At 43.1% G+C, this 9251-nt stretch overlaps 1 non-coding gene across 1 annotated transcript; it reads right to left on the bottom strand.

Annotated features, from left to right (window-relative positions):
- Positions 1–8745: 8745 nt before the first annotated feature.
- On the bottom strand, positions 8746–8859 carry LOC140274245 (U5 spliceosomal RNA). Its single transcript, XR_011908216.1, has one exon. It is a non-coding gene; the product is annotated as a U5 spliceosomal RNA (small nuclear RNA).
- Between the last annotated feature and the right edge of the window lie 392 nt (positions 8860–9251).

Below are 9251 nucleotides of genomic sequence, written 5' to 3'. Positions count from 1 at the left end.
CTTGCAGTCGAACACAACCTCTCTCGCTTTTGATGATGTATGGACCGGCATTTTTACCTTTTCTAACACATTTTTCAGCAATTATGGTCGGAGATTCACACCTACTCACAGCCGAACAACTCCGCTCCCGCATTTGATGATGTATAGTCGGGCATTCTCACCCTTTCTCATCAGCTTTTTGCAAATTATGATCTGACATTCACACCTACTTGCAGTCGAACAGCTCTGCTCCCGCTTTTGATTATGTTTGGTTGGATATTCGAACCTTTTCTTAACTTCTTTTTACATATTTTGGTTGGACGTTCACACCTTCTTGTAGCCGAACACTTCCACTCCTGCTTTTGATGATGTATGGTTGGGCATTCACACCTTTTTTTTGCCCATTTTTCAGGAATTATGGGTGGACATTCACACCTTGCAGCTGAACACCTCCTATCCCACTTATGATCATGTGCGGTTTGATTTTCGAAAAGTTTCTTTCATGTTTTCTAGCAATTATTGATGGACATGTAGACCTTCTTGCAGCTGAACACCTCCGCTCCCGCTTTTGATCATACATTGTCAGGCATTCGCACCTTGTCTTACCCACTTTTTACAAACTTTAGTCGAACAGTCACACCTTTTTGCAGCCGAACACCACCTCTCCCGCTTTTGATGATGTATGGTCCAGCATTCTTACCTTTTCTAACACATTCTTCAGCAATTATGGTCGGACATTCACACCTACTCAGAGCCGAACACCTCCGCTCCCGCATTTGATGGTGTATAGTCGGGCATTCTCACCCTTTCTCATCAGCTTTTTACAAATTATGATCTGACATTCACACCTGCTTTTGATAATGTATTGTTAGGCATTCGCACCTTTTTTTTTACCCATTTTTCATGAATTATGGGTGGACATTCACACCTTCTTGCAGCCGAACACCTCCTCTACTGCTTATGATCATGTGCGGTTTGATATTCGAAAATTTACTTTCTTGTTTTAAAGCAATTATTGATGGACATTCAAACCTTCTTTTTGATGGTGTATAGTCGGGCTTTCGAGCCTTTTCTTCCCGGTTTTTACAAACCATGGTCGGACTTTCACACCTTCTTGTAGCCGTACAACTCCGCTCCCGCTATTGATTGTGTACAGTCGGGTATTTTAACCTTTTCTTACCCGCTTTTTACCAACTATGGTCGGACACCCACTTGCATCCGAAGACCTCCGCCCCAAATTTTGTTGATATTTAGTCGGACATTCGCACCTTACCCGCTTTTGGCAAACTATGGCCTTCTTGCAGCCAAACAACTCTGATCTTGCTTTTGATGATGTAAGGTTGGGCATTCAGACCTTGCTTCACCTGCTTTTCACCAAATATAGTCGGACATTCACACCTTCTTGCAGCCGAACACTTCCGCTCCACCTTTTAGTGTTCTATCACACCTTTTTTTTCACCGCATTTTATACATTATGGTTGGAAATTTTCAACCACTCTCATCCAAAGACCTCTCCTCCCGCTTTTGTTAATATATTTGAACTTTAGTTTGACATTCAAACCTTCTTGCAGTTGAACCACCTCCGCTCCCTGTTTTGATCATATATGGTCTGGCTACTACCTTTTCTTACCCGTTTGTGAGTAATTATGGCTGGACATTCACACCTACTTGCAGTCGAACACAACCTCTCTCGCTTTTGATGATGTATGGACCGGCATTTTTACCTTTTCTAACACATTTTTCAGCAATTATGGTCAGAGATTCACACCTACTCACAGCCGAACAACTCCGCTCCCGCATTTGATGATGTATAGTCGGGCATTCTCACCCTTTCTCATCAGCTTTTTGCAAATTATGATCTGACATTCACACCTACTTGCAGTCGAACAGCTCTGCTCCCGCTTTTGATTATGTTTGGTTGGATATTCGAACCTTTTCTTAACTTCTTTTTACATATTTTGGTTGGACGTTCACACCTTCTTGTAGCCGAACACTTCCACTCCTGCTTTTGATGATGTATGGTTGGGCATTCACACCTTTTTTTTGCCCATTTTTCAGGAATTATGGGTGGACATTCACACCTTGCAGCTGAACACCTCCTATCCCACTTATGATCATGTGCGGTTTGATTTTCGAAAAGTTTCTTTCATGTTTTCTAGCAATTATTGATGGACATGTAGACCTTCTTGCAGCTGAACACCTCCGCTCCCGCTTTTGATCATACATTGTCAGGCATTCGCACCTTGTCTTACCCACTTTTTACAAACTTTAGTCGAACAGTCACACCTTTTTGCAGCCGAACACCACCTCTCCCGCTTTTGATGATGTATGGTCCAGCATTCTTACCTTTTCTAACACATTCTTCAGCAATTATGGTCGGACATTCACACCTACTCAGAGCCGAACACCTCCGCTCCCGCATTTGATGGTGTATAGTCGGGCATTCTCACCCTTTCTCATCAGCTTTTTACAAATTATGATCTGACATTCACACCTGCTTTTGATAATGTATTGTTAGGCATTCGCACCTTTTTTTTTACCCATTTTTCATGAATTATGGGTGGACATTCACACCTTCTTGCAGCCGAACACCTCCTCTACTGCTTATGATCATGTGCGGTTTGATATTCGAAAATTTACTTTCTTGTTTTAAAGCAATTATTGATGGACATTCAAACCTTCTTTTTGATGGTGTATAGTCGGGCTTTCGAGCCTTTTCTTCCCGCTTTTTACCAACTATGGTCGGACATTCACACCGTCTTACAGCGGAACACCTCTGCTCCCGCTTTTGATGGTGTATAGTCGGGCATTCGAACCTTTTCTTACCCGCTTTTTACAAACTATGGTGGGACATTCAAACCTTCTTGTATCCGAAAACCTCCGCTCTCTCTTTTGATCATACATTGTCGGACATTCGCACCTTTTCTTACCCGCTTTTTACAAACCATGGTCGGACTTTCACATCTTCTTGTAGCCGAACACATCCGCTCCCGCTATTGATTGTGTACAGTCGGGTATTTTAACCTTTTCTTACCCGCTTTTTACAAACCATTGTTGGACTTTCACACCTTCTTGCAGCCGAACACCACCTCTCCCGCTTTTGATGATGTATGGTCCAGTATTCTTACCTTTTCTAACACATTCTTCAGCAATTATGGTCGGACATTCACACCTACTCAGAGCCGAACACCTCCGCTCCCGCATTTGATGGTGTATAGTCGGGCATTCTCACCCTTTCTCATCAGCTTTTTACAAATTATGATCTGACATTCACACCTGCTTTTGATAATGTATTGTTAGGCATTCGCACCTTTTTTTTTACCCATTTTTCATGAATTATGGGTGGACATTCACACCTTCTTGCAGCCGAACACCTCCTCTACTGCTTATGATCATGTGCGGTTTGATATTCGAAAATTTACTTTCTTGTTTTAAAGCAATTATTGATGGACATTCAAACCTTCTTTTTGATGGTGTATAGTCGGGCTTTCGAGCCTTTTCTTCCCGCTTTTTACCAACTATGGTCGGACATTCACACCGTCTTACAGCGGAACACCTCTGCTCCCGCTTTTGATGGTGTATAGTCGGGCATTCGAACCTTTTCTTACCCGCTTTTTACAAACTATGGTGGGACATTCAAACCTTCTTGTATCCGAAAACCTCCGCTCTCTCTTTTGATCATACATTGTCGGACATTCGCACCTTTTCTTACCCGCTTTTTACAAACCATGGTCGGACTTTCACATCTTCTTGTAGCCGAACACATCCGCTCCCGCTATTGATTGTGTACAGTCGGGTATTTTAACCTTTTCTTACCCGCTTTTTACAAACCATTGTTGGACTTTCACACCTTCTTGCAGCCGAACACCACCTCTCCCGCTTTTGATGATGTATGGTCCAGTATTCTTACCTTTTCTAACACATTTTTCAGCAATTATGGTCGGACATTCACACCTACTCACAGCTGGACACCTCCGCTCCCGCTTTTGATCATACAATGTCGGGACATCGCTCCTTGTCTTACCAGCTTTTTACAAACTTTAGTCGAACATTCACACCTTCTTGCAGCTGAACACCTCCGCTCCCGCTTTTGATGATGTATAGTCTGGCTTTCGAGCCTTTTCTTACCCGGTTTTTACAAATTATGGTTGGACATTCAGACCTTGCAGCCGAACACCTCCGCTCTCTCTTTTGATCATACATTGTCGGGCATTCGCACCTTGTCTTACCCGCTTTTTACAAACTATAGTCAGACATTCACACCTTGCAGCTGAACCTCCGCTCCCTGTTTTGATCATGTATGGTCTGGCAATACTACCTTTTCTTCCCCCGTTTGTGAGTAATTATGGCTGGACATTCACACCTACTTGCAGTCGAACAGCTCTGCTCCCGCTTTTGATTATGTTTGGTTGGATATTCGAACCTTTTCTTAACTGCTTTTTACAAACCATGGTCGTACTTTCACACCGTCTTGTAGCCGAACAACTCAGCTCTCGCTATTGATTTTGTACAGTCGGGTATTTTAACCTTTTCTTACCCGCTTTTTACCAACTATGGTCGGACATTCACACCGTCTTACAGCGGAACACCTCCGCTCCCGCTTTTTATGGTGTATAGTCGGGCATTTGAACCTTTTCTTACCCGCTATTTACAAACTATGGTAGGACATTCAAACTTTCGTGTATCCGAAAACCTCCGCTCTCTCTTTTGATCATACATTGTCGGACATTCGCACCTTTTCTTACCAGCTTTTTACAAACCATGGTCGGACTGTCACACCTTCTTGTAGCCGAACACATCCGCTCCCGCTATTGATTGTGTACAGTCGGGTATATTAACCTTTTCTTACCCGCTTTTTACCAAGTATGGTTGGACATTCACACCTTCGTACAGCGGAACACCTCCGCTCCCTCTTTTGATGGTGTATGTTCGGGCATTCAAACCTTTTCTTACCCGCTTTTTCCAAACTATGGTCGGCTATTCACAGCTTCCTCTCCACCCACCATACTTGTATGGTGGGATATTCACACCCACTTGCATCCGAAGACCTCCGCCCCAAATTTTGTTGATATTTAGTCGGACATTCGCACCTTACCCGCTTTTGGCAAACTATGGCCTTCTTGCAGCCAAACAACTCTGATCTTGCTTTTGATGATGTAAGGTTGGGCATTCAGACCTTGCTTCACCTGCTTTTCACCAAATATAGTCGGACATTCACACCTTCTTGCAGCCGAACACTTCCGCTCCACCTTTTAGTGTTCTATCACACCTTTTTTTTCACCGCATTTTATACATTATGGTTGGAAATTTTCAACCACTCTCATCCGAAGACCTCTCCTCCCGCTTTTGTTAATATATTTGAACTTTAGTTTGACATTCAAACCTTCTTGCAGTTGAACCACCTCCGCTCCCTGTTTTGATCATATATGGTCTGGCTACTACCTTTTCTTACCCGTTTGTGAGTAATTATGGCTGGACATTCACACCTACTTGCAGTCGAACACAACCTCTCTCGCTTTTGATGATGTATGGACCGGCATTTTTACCTTTTCTAACACATTTTTCAGCAATTATGGTCGGAGATTCACACCTACTCACAGCCGAACAACTCCGCTCCCGCTTTTGATGATGTATAGTCGGGCATTCTCACCCTTTCTCATCAGCTTTTTGCAAATTATGATCTGACATTCACACCTACTTGCAGTCGAACAGCTCTGCTCCCGCTTTTGATTATGTTTGGTTGGATATTCGAACCTTTTCTTAACTTCTTTTTACATATTTTGGTTGGACGTTCACACCTTCTTGTAGCCGAACACTTCCACTCCTGCTTTTGATGATGTATGGTTGGGCATTCACACCTTTTTTTTGCCCATTTTTTAGGAATTATGGGTGAACATTCACACCTTGCAGCTGAACACCTCCTATCCCACTTATGATCATGAGCGGTTTGATTTTCGAAAAGTTTCTTTCATGTTTTCTAGCAATTATTGATGGACATGTAGACCTTCTTGCAGCTGAACACCTCCGCTCCCGCTTTTGATCATACATTGTCAGGCATTCGCACCTTGTCTTACCCACTTTTTACAAACTTTAGTCGAACAGTCACACCTTTTTGCAGCCGAACACCACCTCTCCCGCTTTTGATGATGTATGGTCCAGCATTCTTACCTTTTCTAACACATTCTTCAGCAATTATGGTCGGACATTCACACCTACTCAGAGCCGAACACCTCCGCTCCCGCATTTGATGGTGTATAGTCGGGCATTCTCACCCTTTCTCATCAGCTTTTTACAAATTATGATCTGACATTCACACCTGCTTTTGATAATGTATTGTTAGGCATTCGCACCTTTTTTTTTACCCATTTTTCATGAATTATGGGTGGACATTCACACCTTCTTGCAGCCGAACACCTCCTCTCCCGCTTATGATCATGTGCGGTTTGATATTCGAAAATTTACTTTCTTGTTTTAAAGCAATTATTGATGGACATTCAAACCTTCTTTTTGATGGTGTATAGTCGGGCTTTCGAGCCTTTTCTTCCCGGTTTTTACAAACCATGGTCGGACTTTCACACCTTCTTGTAGCCGAACAACTCCGCTCCCGCTATTGATTGTGTACAGTCGGGTATTTTAACCTTTTCTTACCCGCTTTTTACCAACTATGGTCGGACATTCACACCGTCTTACAGCGGAACACCTCTATTCCCGCTTTTGATGGTGTATAGTCGGGCATTCGAACCTTTTCTTACCCGCTTTTTACAAACTATGGTGGGACATTCAAACCTTCTTGTATCCGAAAACCTCCGCTCTCTCTTTTGATCATACATTGTCGGACATTCGCAACTTTTCTTACCCGCTTTTTACAAACCATGGTCGGACTTTCACATCTTCTTGTAGCCGAACACATCCGCTCCCGCTATTGATTGTGTACAGTCGGGTATTTTAACCTTTTCTTACCCGCTTTTTACCAAGTATGGTCGGACATTCACACCTTCGTACAGCGGAACACCTCCGCTCCCTCTTTTGATGGTGTATGTTCGGGCATTCAAACCTTTTCTTACCCGCTTTTTCCAAACTATGGTCGGCTATTTACAGCTTCCTCTCCACCATACTTGTATGGTGGGATATTCACACCCACTTGCATCCGAAGACCTCCGCCCCAAATTTTGTTGATATTTAGTCGGACATTCGCACCTTACCCGCTTTTGGAAAACTATGGCCTTCTTGCAGCCAAACACCTCTGATCTCGCTTTTGATGATATAAGGTTGGGCATTCAGACCTTGCTTCACCTGCTTTTCACCAAATATAGTCGGACATTCACACCTTCTTGCAGCCGAACACTTCCGCTTTTAGTATTCTATGAGGCATTCACATATTTTTTTTCACCGTATTTTATAGATTATGGTTGGAAATTCTCACCCACTCTCATCCGAAGACCTCTCCTCCCGCTTTTGTTAATATATAGTCGGGCATTCGAACCTTTTCTTACCCGCTTTTTACAAATTATAGTCGAACATTCACACCTACTTGCAGCTGAATACTTCCGCTCCACCTTGTAGGTATGTATGGTTGGCATTTGCACCTCTTTTTATACTGATTGCTGAAGATTAAGTTGTACTTTCTCAAACTACAACTTTTTTTTATTTGTTGAAACTTGATTTGAAGTGGATAAATAAGGAGGACAAACAGTTTTAAGTCAGGCTGATAGAAGGAATTAATTTTATAGCAAAATCTGTACTTCGTCATATGTCGAGAGATGCTTATTGCTGAAGAAGTTCTTTCTCATTCTACAAAGTACAACGTTGTTTATCATTGAAACTTGATTAGACATGAATAAATATGAAGGACAAAGCAGTCTTAACTTGGTTTGAGTTAATGAATTCGTTTTATAGGAGAATCCGAATTCGTGCATAACTCATAAAATAGAGCTTATTTTCGGATTCCTGAAGAATGATTCTGGTTCTTTCTAATAATACAAAGTTTGTTGTTTATTGTTGAAACTTCATCAGAAGTGAAGAAATAAATGAATGCCTATCAACAAATTGACCTTCTGTTGACCTTCGGGGAGGTGAGTATCTTCACTAGACTCACCTGTCTGCTCTTCCTCCTCATTTAGCGTAGCTCCACCCTCTGCCTGTGAATTCTCACAGACTTCAACACTGAGTGGTGAGGCCTCTACAGGCCCCTCCCCTTTTTGCTCCTCACTTCCAATCCAAGCTTTTGGCGGGAAGTTTGAATTTATTGGGTCAACCTCTTCACTTTGTTCACCAACTGCCACTTTTGGTCCTTCTCTTTGTTGGCTTGACTGTGGCTTTACCGTCTTTAATTTGTTGGCAAAAGATTTAGGGCAATCTCTGAAGAGGTGATTTAATTCTCCACAGAGATTACATTTCCTGCCATTTGGACACTCTCCAAAAGTTTGCCCAATTTCTCTGCTCTTCCCACATAACACCTTGGTACAAGCCTCAACCAGGTGCCCATGCTCACCACACTTGCGGCAGAACTTGGGCTGCCCCTGGTAGTGGATGTAACCTCGGTTTTCAAGGTGGCCAGAGTGTCGCCCACCCGCTGCACTGAGCACTCTTCAGCCCTTTTAAATGGTATAACTTTGCACTCCCGCACGCTCCAGCAAGCACCATTCAAGCAACAACTTTGCACTCCAGCTTCGAACATCGGCACAGTCGCAACAAGTAAGGCGACTCTACTCAGAGAAGTCACTCTGCACAGTAACAAGATTTCTTTTGCACAGACAGAAAGGGCTTCACCCGCAAAGGTAAAGCCTGCCAAAAATAGAAACAACTCATTAGTGCTGCTCTCCACAGAAATCTTTAGTAAAAGGCGAAAGACTTGTACGTTATGAAGAGAAACCAGAGTACGATTATCCGTCACTGCGGGAGCAGGGCATCAGGCTTGTTGGCATAGCCACCTTCCCCATGGTGAGCTTTGCTTGGTTGAGACGCTTGCTCCCCCCCCCCCTTGCTCCTCGGCTGACCAAGTAGGAACAATCGGGCCCTATTCGATGGCTGCCTTGTCTTTTACTCTGTGCAAAAGACAAGGCAGCAACAAAAACACCACGAGAATCCCGTATTGAGGCTTTGTTCTGACCGCTCATTCGGGGTCGCATTTCTTTCAAGCAATTCTCCTGGTTAGCCCACACTCGGCTCGCTCCCATAGCCGTGTTAAAGTCTACTTCTCATTCACTCTCTTTTCCCATCAGACTCTTAGGATTTTATCTATAAAATGAATTCCTTCACTCAAACTATGTGAA

This window comes from Leuresthes tenuis, unplaced genomic scaffold, assembly GCF_036924035.1.
Source record: "Leuresthes tenuis unplaced genomic scaffold, fLeuTen1.0.hap1 SCAF_17, whole genome shotgun sequence".
NCBI lineage: Eukaryota > Metazoa > Chordata > Actinopteri > Atheriniformes > Atherinopsidae > Leuresthes > Leuresthes tenuis.
This window is presented reverse-complemented; position numbering and strand designations above follow the sequence as displayed.